Raw genomic sequence first — 14,093 nt, forward strand, 5'->3', positions numbered from 1 at the left:
CTAGCAAAAGTATTAAAACAGAAAATAACCCTGGCTTTAGAAATTTTTCTTAGAAAACAGATGCCTTATATTTTTCTTATTTTTTAAGTGATATGTCTTGACAAGGGAAAAAAGCCCATTTTACTGCCAAAATGACTCATGGTGCTCAGTCAAAAACATCTCTCCTATCTCTTACTCACCAGTAGGTTTTTTGTTGTTGTTGTTTGTTTGCTTGTTTTTGTTTGTTTGTTTGTTTTTTGCTATGCCCTACCCAAACACAATATTTTTTTTCAACTACCTTTCTTTGATTTCAAAATGAGGTGGATTTCTTCTCCAGTTGTCTTTAGAGCTTAATTTAAGCAAAGGCCATGCATCATCAATGGATAGTGCAATAGTTCTAAAACTTTGGCACAAACAAGAATTAACCAGAATACTTATCTATGAAAAACACAGACTGGCCAAGCGTGGTGGTTCATGCCTGTAATCCCAATGCTTTTGGAGGCCAAGGCAGGAAGATCATTTGAGACCACCAGGAGTTTGAAACCAGCCCGGACAACATAGCAAGACCTCAACTCTACCAAAAAAAAAAAAGTTAGCCAAGTGTGGTGGTGCATACCTGTAGTCCTAGCTACTAGGGAGGCTGAGGTGGGAGGATTGTTTGAGCTCACGAGTTCAAGGCTGCAGTGAGCTATGGTCATACCTTTGCACTCCAGCCTGGGCAACAGAGCAAGACCCTATCTCAAGAACTAAACAAAAACACAGATTGCTGGGCTCCATCCCTCTATTCTGATTCTGTAGGTCTGAAGTGAGGCCTGTGACCTTGATTTTGAACCACTTCCATGTGATGCTGCTTCTGCTGGATGGGGCACCACTCAGTACCACTGGTGTGATAGATGTTGGGCCTACTTGGCTTCAAGAAAGTTTAGGCACACACCTCTGTTGCCCAAGAGTCAAGTCATGTGCTTTTGAGTAAGTAGGCTAACACATCTACAAACCACGTGCTAGATGCGAGCTCCTGGGCTAAAACTCCCTTTTCTTTGTCTTCTTGCCATGGGACATCAGATCAATCCCAGGAATTATTGGATTAGGACTCCATGCAGCAGTTTTTTTCATATTCATATTTTCCCTAAAAGGTAAGCAGATTTGACACATAGAGCTTTGCCCTTAATTTTTAAGAGGATAAACTGCAGCTGAACAAAAATCTCTTTGTACAGGTCAGCATGGTGTGGAGGTCAAAATACTTGGCACTGTCTGTGTTTGGGTTTCTATGACCAGGTTCTGATTTTGACATTAAGCATTAATTTATGCCATTTTAATTAGAAAAGTTCTGATGGACGACTTTGTTCCAAGTTCAAGTTTGGAGTCATTTAGAGCTGGCTAAATTAAAATTCTTGGTATGAGCTGCTCACCTTCAAGTTAGAGGAAGTTAAGTTTAACCCCCTGCTGAGGTTGGAAATAGTATGCAGAGAGACCTAAAGGAAGTGAGCTGTCAGAGGATTTAGGAGGACATCGTCAGTGGGTGTTTGCAAGCCTATCACTAAAGTGCCTTTATTGTAAGCAGAAACCTGTGGTCATCTGCAGAAGTCATTTGAAGAGCAGTGTGCTGCCTTGGACCCTGGGGACACCTTTCTAGATCACCATCTCTCCCCTCCTCTGCCTTATCGCTGGTTTTGTGTTCTTCCAAGGAGTTCAGGTTCCAGATAACAAACCCTAGCCTGAGATGGACCTCCAGCCACAAGCAGACTTAGAATTGCTAGAAAATCACTATTCCTCAAAACTGAGTGGCAAGAATAAAAGGATGATGGCAACTATTTTCTTTCTAAATATGTGCAGAGTCTAAATTTGACTCTCCATAGCGTCATCGCTTTAAGCTATTTAAGTTATGTGTTACTCACTGATCTTTGGGGTGAATGGTGTTTTCCTTGAAACCAGATTTCTCAATAGCATTCGGGTATTTATGTTTCCCAGGCTTAAACTTAGCATTCCACTGTATTTCGACTTGGTGATTGACTTGTCATTGTTATTTCTTTCTCTGAACTAGAAATGCTTCTGGAGAAAAATCAAAGAGCATATCACACAGAAATCTTATGTGAACATCTATCATCCATAGACAGGGCCATCTTTAGGGATGGGGAATTGGCCCATGTTTCTGTAGTGCTGAGAGCAGAGCCTGGGAAGCTGGTTCCACTGCTTTATGCTGGACAGGACAGAAGTCTTAGATAAACGTGTCCATCAATTGTGGTCACTACAAATCCCTCCCCCACTTCCCAGAACCCAGATTTGGAGGTGAGACTGTGCCTCTTCTTATGAGACACACCTCTCTGGGTTCTGCACATTTACAATTTCATTTCCCCACCTAAACTGGAAAGGAAGGGCTGGGTCATGAGGCTACTAACCACTTGGGTAGACGGCACTAATCAGTTGGGTTCTAGGCAGTCATTAAGAATTCAGGCTCTAAACTACAATTTTGGTTCAAATCCCAGCTACACTGCCTAATAGCCTTGTAACTTCTTAGAACAACAGTTTCTTCTTATGTAAAATAGGGCTAAAAAGAGACCCTCCCTCACAGAATTCTGGTAAGGTCAATATGGGATACTGCTCGTGAAGCACTTAGCACTGTGCCTGGAAAATACTAGTGGCTCAATAAATGTTAATTTGTTATCACTAACATCATCATCATCACCATCGGTCCTCCCTTCTTTCATCACAGTTTCACAGTTTACCTCTCAGTGCTGTACCTTTGGTCAATGAGACTTTTTTTTTTTTCTTGGTGGAAAATGGAGACCAAACCTTTTTATATAACTGCAATCTTCAATAAGCTCTCCAAACCAGCTCCCACCAGCCCTTTGAAGTTGTCCTGAATGTTTTTTCATATTGACTCAACTTCCAGAGCTGGAGACATGGGGGCCCCCTCTGGTGTGCCCCATTCTGCCCATTCTTCCAGGCTTACAAGCAGCATGAGCCCCTCTCTCTTCTTCTTTATCTCTCGTAACAACTGAAAATCCATTATGTTCCACTCCAGTTACACTTCTAAGGCTGAATAATGGAGACTCACAGAGAAGAAACTATCTGAGGTCATTGTTATTGTCACAGTTTGATTTCAACTCAGGGAAGACAAAAAGCAGTTCAACTAATTTCTCCTATTAGCAATGCACCTGCTGAGGAAATCAAACCACCTCTGAAAAGAGTCTAAGACCATCAAGGTAAACAGGGCGTCTGCTCACTGGGTCTCACGGTCTCAGCATTTCCATTAAATTTCAGGGTATGTAGAGTGATCATAGACAGCCCACAGTATCACATAGTGCTAGCCCTGGAACCAGCTTCAGAGATTTAATCCAACTCTTTGATTTATATTGGTGATGTAATAGCAAGTATTTTTATAGCACTTATTATATACCAGATACTGCTAACAGTGCTTTATGAGACTCATTTAATTCTAAGAACCCTGTGATTATAGGTGTAATGCGGTTTTCAATTCCATTTTACAGACGAAGAAATTGAGGCCCAGAAAGGTCAATTAACTTGCTCAAATTTACAGAGCTGAAGTAAGCTCCAGAGTCTGTTATACTAATCTCTACCTCCCACCCCTTCTGCATAGAGAAACTGGGGTTCAGCGAGTCTGAATTACTACCTAAGCTCTTATCTCTGGAAAGGAGTTTACCTAAGACTAAATTCTAGATCTCTGAATTCTAGTCCAGCAATCTTAATCTTTACAATCTTCCCTGGTCCTGCTCAATCAAGCCTTCTCACCTATAAGGTCTCAGTCATCTGAGGTTACTTTTACTATTCCAGTTCATGTTAATATCCCCCTATCGGGACCTGCAACCTATGCAGTAAGTTTTTGCGTTGCCTTCTGGGTTTTCTAATTGTTGATTTATGGGATGGTAAAGAAAGTGATCAGAAGTGCTAGCGTCTGTGAGTTTTCAGGCTTCCACTTCCTCCTCTGAAAAATGGGAGATTAGACTAGATGATCCTTTAAGATCTCACTGAATACAGGCCATTCAATCCTGAACTAAGGACTCTCTTCCCAGTGGAAGGAGTGGTTCATCCACTGCACATCAAATAGCACACAGCTTATGGCAGGTTCTGTTATTCTTGTAGAAGCCATTAGTACGGTAGGTTGAATAGTATTTCCCCAAAATTAATGTCCAGCTGGAACCTCAGAATGTAGCCTTATTTGGAAATAAGGCCTCTGCAGATATAATTAGTTAAGGTTGGATGAGATTGTATTGGTTTTGGGTGGACCCTAAATCCAATATGACTGGTGTCCTTGTAAGAAGAGGAGAGGACACACACACAGAGAAGATGGCCAGCGGAGGACAGAGGCAGAGTATTGGATGATGCAGCTATAAGCCAAGGAATGCCAGAGATTGCCAGTAACCACCAGAAGCTAGGAAGAGGCAAGGAAGGATCCTTCCCTAGTGCCTGCAGAGGAAGCCTGGCCCTGCTGACACCTGGATTTTGGATGTTAAGCCTCAAGAATTGTGAGAATACATTTCTGCTGTTTGAAGTTACCAGTTTGTGGTTACTGGTTGTACAGCAGCCTTAGGAAACTAATGAACTTTCTTTTTTTCTTTTTCTTTTTTCTTTTTTGAGATAGTCTCGCTCTGTCACCCAGGCTGGAGTGCAGTGGTATGATCTCGGCTCACTTCAACCTCCACCTCCTAGGTTCAAACAATTCTCCTGCCTCAGCCTCCTGAATAGCTGGGACTACAGGCTTCCGCCACGACCCTGGCTAATTTTTGTATTTTTAGTAGAGACAGGGTTTCATCATGTTGGCCAGGCTGGTCTCGAACTCCTGACCTCAGGTAATATGCCAGCCTCAGCCTCCCAAAGTGCTGGGATCACAGAAATGAGCCCCCACGCCCAGCTGGGAAACTAATGAACTTTCTAAAGGAGGAATATTCCCAAACATTAAAGCCCTTGGGATTCTCCTCAGCATAAATATTTGAAGAATTACATTTTTAAAACCTAGGTTAAGGACTGCAAACTAGAAAGTGTCACTAAGGGTCACTCTCTCTTTAGGTTCATTTTCTTCAACAAACTCAACAGACTGGACCCAACAGAGAGAACATGGCTATTACCTTTGTAGATGACACAAACCAAGAAGACACGTAACTATGTCTACAACAGAATGACGCTTCTAAAAAAGTGACAATCAAGCTGAAAGCAACTTGAATGATGGATGATAGGGTTACGTAAACGTCAAAAGTAAACCTCACACAGAATGCCCTTCAGCTCCTGAGAATGATGCTACAGATGAGAAATCTACATACAGAGCAGCAGCTTTCAGTATATAGGTTTATATTTTAAGCAATAAGACCTTTTTATTACAGAAAAACTTGTGTGGAATCTGCACAGATGCTCTTAAAACTGCCTTGGTAAAAGCCAAGGAATGGAAATCAGGGCCCTAATTTCTTGGTCTCTCCCTTCTCTTCCTGTAGAAGTCTCCAAGGGATCCCTACTAATATTCTTGGAAGAATAAAATCCTGTATTGTGAGTAAATATTTCAAATATTTATAGTTTAAAAAGTATTCACGACCCATTGAGTAAAAAAGCAATTTACCAACTGAGCATATAATTCCATCGTTGTGAATATACAGTATGATATACTACATATATATCCATATTGAAAATTTTCTGGAAGACTATACACTAAAATGTTCATAATATTTCCTAAGGGGTGGAATTTAAATGACACAATTTTGCTTTTTTAAAAAACAACCTATATTTCATTATTTTTGGCACTGCTATGTTATATTTAGCTTTGGAAATAAGAAACGAGTAAAATAAATTAAAAAAAATATGTAAGAACTCTGGAAGATTGGGCCATTATTAAACAACCTAAAATTTCAAAAAGATAATGAGTGAAGTCGCCTATGTGTTCAAAAATCTGCCATATGGGACTTCTGGATTCCACTCTGACATGTAAGGAGCTTAGAAATCATTAGAAGAAAAAAGTCAAACACACCAAAAAGCAACAATTCTTCTAAGGTCCTTCAGAGAGCAAAGGTCGCAGAGTAAATTGTTGGCCTCAAAATGTAAGAGACAGATACAGAGAACTGCAACTTACCAAAGCAGAAGCCCAGGAGCAGAAAACACTGCAGGACCCAGGACCAGTATCCAGTAACAAGGCAGAAAAAACTTAGATTGGCATTGATTAATTGCTCAAATCATACTTTAGAGAAGTTCGAGAGCTAAAACCCTAGGATGGCCTAGTTTTGCATGGAGGACCCTCACGTGCATGATTTTTACCTCCAGGAGCCCTACCAGGTTCTCACAGTGAAGACTGGAGAAAAATCACCCTGTGCTTCTGGCATGGGGAGGGGGAAAGTAGCCATTTGGAAATACACCAGAGCATTCTGTTCTTAACAAGATCTGCCCTCAAAAGAAGCCATTTTACCAGAGCCTATTTGATAAAAATACCAGAGACTGCCAGCCTGGAAAAAGAGAAATGCCCAACTCCAGCTCCCCCTAACCTTTCTGTCTACCTAAGAGAGAGAAAATAAAAACTGAGGTCACAGCCCAGGGACACGGGCTCATGAAAAGGATGAGCCCTAATCATAGGATTTTAGAACACTTCCCCTCCCCTACACCTTATCAACACATCAACAGAGCTCTTGTATAATAACAAGGCCATGCAACTGTAAGCACTGTGCATCTCACATGTGATTTCAGAAGAGGCATCTCGGAGAAATATAAAGACAACATGGGAGACAAGAACAAGGATACCAGAGGAAATTTTAGCCTCTGACAACTACAGCTCCAGCAAACACTAATTATAGCCTAACCCCTGGACAGATAAAGGACTAGTACCTCAGTTCCTTTCATTTTGTGTATCGTGTTGGCTTTCAACATAAAATTACAAGGCATACTAAAAGACAAAAAACATAGTTTGAAGATACAGAGCAAACATCAGAACCAGACTAAGATATGGCAAAGATGTTAGAATTATCAGGCCAGTAATTTAAAACGTCTATGACTATGACTGAAAGACAAAAGCCTCTAATGGAAAAAGTGGACACCATGCAAGAATGAATGGAAAATGTAAGCAGAGAGGTAGAAACTTTTAAGAGAACAAAAGGACTGGGTGTGGTGGCTCGTGCCCTATAATCCCAGTACTTTGGGAGGCTGAGGTGAGAGGATCACTTGAGCCCAAAAGTTCGAGGCCAGCCTGTGCAATGTGGTGAGATCCCATCTCTACAAATAATTCAAAAATTACCTGCACATGGTGACATGTGCCGGTGGTCCCAGCCACTCTGGAGGCTGAGGTGGTAGGACTGCTTAAGCCTGGCAGGTCGAGGCTGCAGTAAGCCGTGATCATGCCACTGCACTCCAGCCTGAGAGAGAGACAGAGACACAGAGAGAGAGAGAGAGAGACAGGGAAAGAGAAAGAATCAGAGAAAGAGAAAGAAAGAGAGGAGGAACGGAGGAAGGGGACGGAGGGAGGGAGGGAAGGATGGAAGAGGGAAATGCCATAAATCCCAAACACTGGAACAGAAATGAAGAATGCCTTTGAAAGCCTCCTCAATAGACTGGACATGGCCAATGAAAGAATCATTGAACTTGGAGAAATGTCAATAGAAACATCTCAAACTGAAATACAAGGAGAAAAAAGAATAAAATAGACAAAATAGAATATTGAAGAACTGTAGAACAATTAGAAAAGGTGTAACATGCACATAATGGGAATGTGAAGGAGAAGAAAGAAAAAAGAACAGTAACCATTTGAAGCGATAATGAGTTAAAATTTTCCAAAATTAATAATAGACATGAAACCCCATATCTAGAAAGCTCAGAGAACACCAAGCAGGAGAAATACCAAAAAATGTACACCTAACCATGCCATTTTCAAGCTGCAGAAAAAGGCAAAGAAAATACATTGAAAGAAGCCAACAGAAAAATATTTTTACCTTCCTTTGCAGGAGCAAGGAAAAAAATAAGAATTATATTGGCCTTCTCTTCAGAAACCATGCAATCAAAAAGAGTGGCATGAAATATTTAACGTTTCAAGGGATGTAAGCCACCAATCTCTAATTCTCCACCTAAAGAAATTATTTTTCAAAAGTAAAGGAGACATGAAGACTCTCTCAGACAAACAAAAATTGAGGGAATTCATTGTCAGTAGACTGGCCTTGCAAGAAGTGTTAAATATAAATTCTTCAGAAAGAAAATGAAGTAGAAAGTTGCATCTACATAAAGAAAGGAAGAGCACTAAAGAAGGAATAAATGAAGATACAATAACATTTTTTATTTTTCTTATTCTTAATTGGTCTAATAGATAACCATTTAATTAAAATAATATCAAAACTGTATTTGGTAATTATTGTTTACAGGTAGTTGAAATGAATGGCAGCAGTGTTATAAGGAATGGGAAGAGAAATTGGGAGTACTCTGTTAAGGTACTTGCCCTACATGGGAAGGGATGCAGTGTTATTTGAAAGAGGACTTGGATTAGTTGTAAATGTATATTGCAAAATTAAGAGCAACTGCTAAAAAAATTTTTAAATGAAGTTTGATATGCTAACAGAGTAGAAAAAATAGAAGCATACAAAATGGTCAATTTAAACCAGAGAATGCAGAAAAAAGTGGAAGACCAAAACAAAACAAGTAAAAAAAAAAGACCATGAATAGAAAACAGTAACAAATGTGATAGATATTAAATCAACTGTATGAATCACTTTAAACACCAATCATCTAAGTACATCAATTAAAAGACAGGATATTGTCAAAGTGGATACAAAAACTAAGACCCAACTATATAAAGAAAGCCAGTTTAAATATAAAGACACATATTTAACATTAAAATTAAAAGGGGCTGGGTGTGGTGGCTCGCGTTTATAATCCCAGTCCTTTGAGAGACCAGGGCACGAGGATCTCTTGAGGCCAGGGGTTCAAGACCAGCCTGGGCAATATAGCAAGACACCATTTCTACATAAAAAATTTAATGCATTAATTACATTTAAAATTAAAGGGATGACATTCCACTCCTGGGTATGTACCCCAAAATTTGGAAATCAGGGATTCAAACAGATATTTGTATACCAATGTTCATATCGCATATTTGCGACAGCAAAAAGGTGAAAAATTTTCACTGAATGAATACAATAAAAAAAATGGTGTATACATACAAAAGAATATTATCCAGTCTTAAAAAGGAATAAAATTCTGACAAATGCTATAACATGGGTGAACTGTGAAGATATACTCAGTGAAATAAACTGACACAAAAGGACAAATATTGCATGACTCCCTATATGTGAGGTATCTAGAGTAGTCAAATTCACAGAGATAGAAAATAGAATGGTAGTTGTCAGGGATTGCAGAAGGGGAAAATGGGTACAAAGTTTCAGTTTCAGATAGCGAAACGTTGTGGAGATGGATGGTGGTGATGGCTACACAATGATGTGAATGTACTTAACACCACTGAACTGTACACTTCCAAATGGTTAAAATGGTAAACTCTATTTTATGTATATTTTACTTTAAGAGAAATAAAAACAAAAGAGATACTCTATGCTAGCATTAATGACCAGAAAGCTGGAGTAGCTACATTAATTTCAGACAAAGAAAACTTCAGAGAAAGGAAAATTGTCAAGGATAAGGAGGAGTACTACATGATAATAAAAGAGTCAGTTCTCCAAGAAGACATAATAATTCTTAATGTGTATGTGCCTAACAACAGAGTGCCAAAATATGTGAGCCAAAAACTAATAAAACTGCAAGGAGAAATAGATTAACCCACTATTGTAGTTGAATACTTCAGTTGGCCTCTATCAGTAGATAGAAGAAATAAATAGTAATTGATAGATCTAGCAGGCAGAAAATCAGTAAAGACGTAGTTGAACTGAACAACACCATCAGTCGATTGGATCTAATGACATCTATAGACTACTTCATCTTCATCCAACAACAGCAGAATATACATTGTTCTCAAGCACACACAGAGCGTTTACCAACACAGACTACATTATGGGCCATAAAACACACCTTAACAAATTTAAAACAATAAAAGTTATATAATGTCTATTCTCAGATCACAGTGGAATTAAACTAGAAATCAGTAATAGAAAGATAGCTGGAAAATCCTCAAATAGAGATTAAACAACACATTTCTAAGTAACACATGAATCAAGGAAGTAATCTCAAGAGAAACTAATGTATTTTGATTAAATAAAAATGAAAATACAACTTATTAAAATTTGTGAGATGTGTGAAAGTAGTACTTAGAAATTATCATCTTAATCTATTAGAAAAAAAAGAAAGGTCAAAAATCAATCTATGGTTCTACTTTAGGAAACTAGTAAAAGAAAAAATAAACACAAAGTTAAGCAGAAGAAAATAATAAAAGAGAAACTGAAATTTAAAACAGGAAATTAATGGAGAAAATCAAAGAAACCAAAAGTTGGTTCTTGAGCAATATAAATCTCTGGTGAGGTTAACTAAGAAAAAAAAAAAAAGAAACAGGACACAAGTTAGTAATATCAGAAATAAAAGAGGTAACATCCCTGCAGATCCCACAGTTATTAAAAGGATCACACAGAAATACTATGAACTGCTCTATGCTCACAATAGATAAAATGCACCAATTCCTTGAAAGACACAATCTGCCAAAACTCACAAAGAGACCGAGATAACCTGAATAGGACTACAAGTATTAAAGAAATTGAAACAAACATTAATAACCTTCCAAAACAGAAAGTACTGGGCCCGCATGACTTTACTGGTAAATTCTATCAAACATTTCAGAAAGAAATTATACCAATTATCTGCAATCTCTTCCAGAAGATAAAAGCTGAGAGACTACTTCCTAACTCACTCAATGAAGCCAGCATTACCCTAATAACAAACCAATATCTCTCATAAATATAGATAGAAAAATCTTCAACAAAATATTAGCAAATAATTAAAAAATGTATAAAAAGAACTATATACTATGACCAAGTGGGATTTATCGTAGGTACGCAAGTATGATCAACATTTGAAAACTGATTATTCCATCGTATCAGCTAAAGGGGAAAAATTATATGATTATATCAATAGATCCAGAAGAAGCGTTTCACTAAATCCTACACCCATTCGCGATTTAAAAATGGAAAAAAGACTCTCAGCAAACTAGGAATAGAGAGGAATCTCCTCAATTTGATAAAGAACATCTGCAAAATCCTGCATCTAGCATCATGCTTCAATGGTGAGAAACTTGAAGCTTTCCCACTAAAATCAAGAATAGGACAAGGATGTCTCCTCTCACCACTCTTTTACATCATGATCCTGGAGGTCCTAGCCAATGCAATGTGACAAGAAAAGGAAATAAAAGATACACAGATTGAGAAGGAAGATGTAAAATCGCCTTTGCTTATAGATTCCATGATTATCTATGTAGAGAATCTGAAAAAATTGACAAAAAACTCCTGGAACTAATATGCTGTGATAATGAGTCAGTAACAGATTATTTAGGCTACTGCCAGTTCCAGAACTCAATTGTTGACTTGCTACTGCTCAGACACTTCCTTTATGGTTAACATTAAAAATTAGGTAAAAATATGACAAGTTAGCCAGGTGTGGTGGTGATGCACACCTGTGGTCCTGACTACTCAGGAGGCTGAGGTGGGAGGATCACTTGGGCCAGAAGGTTGAGGATGCAGTGAGCCATCATTGTGCCTCTGCTCTCCAACCTGGGTGTCTCAGTCTCAAAAAAAAAAATAGATAAAAATTTAAAAATAAAAAATAAATATGACAGGATCTGTGTTTAGTTATCTTAGTTTAGAAGTGAGCTTTGATGATAAATTTCACATCTACATCATATGATGTAATGAAAATAACTTCCCCCAACCATACCACTGCCAGTACTAGAGTCATCTTTATATGTTAAGCACTGACTCTGTACCCAGCACTCTGCAAGACAGTGTATCTTCTCCTTTAATCTTTAATGAAACTTTGAGGCAGTTAATCTTACATGAGTCCACTGATGTTTATAAGATATTGGCAAGGGGTTAATAGCATCTATCTTTCAGGTTCAGTGTAAGGAACACAAGAGAGAATGCATTTGAGAGTACATGCAACCATAATTCTCTATACAAAACAGATGACTTTGTTGCTGACAATTTATTTAAAGAAAAGACACAATCAAATTTGAGGTCAGGTACTAACATTTGTCTGACTGTCCAATTATGTCCTGCATCAAGACAATTGTCAGTCTGGTCACTTAGAGCCTAAACAGTCAAACAGAATTTTTCTCTGAAATAGATGTGTGATGTGAGCAGATACAGTTTCTTACACAGAATCATGGGCTGCTATCAAAGGAGGCTTTGATAACCTACAGCTCAATGTGGTGTGATCAGAAATATGTTGTTAGAGGGTTATGGATGACAAGGGGCTAGCAGCAAAGGAGAGAAAGCAACAGAAAGGGGTTTGCAGAGGCTGGCTTAGCTGAGGGGAAAGGAGGAAGTTGGGAGAGGGAATACAAGCTGTTCAGACATGATATTAAAGAGGTGTCACAGCCTCAATTCTGATTCCAGAAGTCCTCCTTCCACAGGACCTCAAAGAATCCAGATGTCAGGGTCTAGTGGGCTGTGGTCCAAGGCTCCCACCAGGATCATGGTTGGGTCCCCGCACCTCAGCCCTAGAGGGGTGTGTCTGAATTCCAACACCAACCCCAAGGTTAGCTCTGCTAGACCGATTGCTCCTGCTCCTGCTCCTGCTCTTGCTATGGGCTCAGCAGAGGATTTGAGAATCCAGGGCATGGCAACCAAGGGAGCAGGATGGCCCTGACCATAGCACTGCAGCTGGTGAGGGGCAGAGCTGCACCCTAAACCCAGCCCTCCTGACCACCTTTTTGAGTCTGTTTTCTGTCTTTTGCTCTGATCTTCTTTTTAGACTTCAACTGTCTTCCTCTTAAGCAAGAACTTCCTTTGCAAAAAGATTAACAATATTATTTATGCAACTCTAGAATGAATATATCCACATCACATAATGGGAGTAGCTACTCCCTCCATATCAAAGACTGCCAGCACTACAAGCAACACCTCCATTTGTCAAGCACCAGCTGTGTACCTGGCACTGTTCCAGGCAATATGCAGATATCCACTACTCTGAGGTAGTTATTCTTAAATGAACACGTTGGTGTTTAGAGAGCAGACAGCCATATATAGGGATCATTCAACAATTCTCATAAACTTACATTTTGTAGTCTGTTTACTGATGGTGACATCTGTTTATTAGTTCTACCCTCTACAACATGAAGTATGGGAAGAACATAGGTTTTGGAGCCTGCCAAAACCTTGCTGTGTTAATTTGGGCAAATTCCTCAACCTCTCTGAGCCTCAGTTTCCATCATGGATCTAATACTTTCTGCCTTGCAAGATCGTCATATGTGTAAGGAACCTAACACAGCTCCTTCCATGTAATCAGTACTCAATAAACCACAGCTACCATTATATTGTCACTTCTGTTAATATTATTTACCTGCCTGGTTTCTAGAAAATGAGTAAAGCTTAAATTGAGTTCATTCAAAAGCAATCGTAATAATAATAACACTAGCAACATTTGTTGAACATTTTCTATATTTGGAGCACTGTTTATAAATGATCATATTATCTCATTTAATCCTCACAACAACCTTTACTACCTACTTCACAGTATCATTATGAGAATTGATGAGTAAACACAGTCATGAACCTCACAACACTGCTTCATTCAACACCATGCCATATCTATGATCGTGGCCCCATAAGATTATAATGGAGTTGAAAAATTCCTATTGCCTAGTGATGTCTTACCCATCATAACATCATAGCAAAATTACTTAAAAAATAAATTTAGTGCAGCCTAAGTATAGAGCGTTTCTAAAGTCTACAGTAGTGTACAGCGTGAACCCTGAATATCTGAGACAGGTCTCAGTTGATTTAGAAAGTTTATTTTGCCAAGGTTGAGGTGACACAGCCTCAGGAAGTCCTGACTACATGTGCCCAAGGTGCTCAGAACGCAGCTTGGTTTTATACATTTTTGGAGACATGAGACATAAATCAACATAAGTAAGATGAACATTGGTTCCGTCCGGAAAGGTGGGACAACTCGAAGCAAAGGCGGGACAACTTGAAGATGGGAGGCAGCTT

This window comes from Pongo pygmaeus, chromosome 8 (genome assembly GCF_028885625.2).
Source record: "Pongo pygmaeus isolate AG05252 chromosome 8, NHGRI_mPonPyg2-v2.0_pri, whole genome shotgun sequence".
Taxonomy (NCBI): domain Eukaryota; kingdom Metazoa; phylum Chordata; class Mammalia; order Primates; family Hominidae; genus Pongo; species Pongo pygmaeus.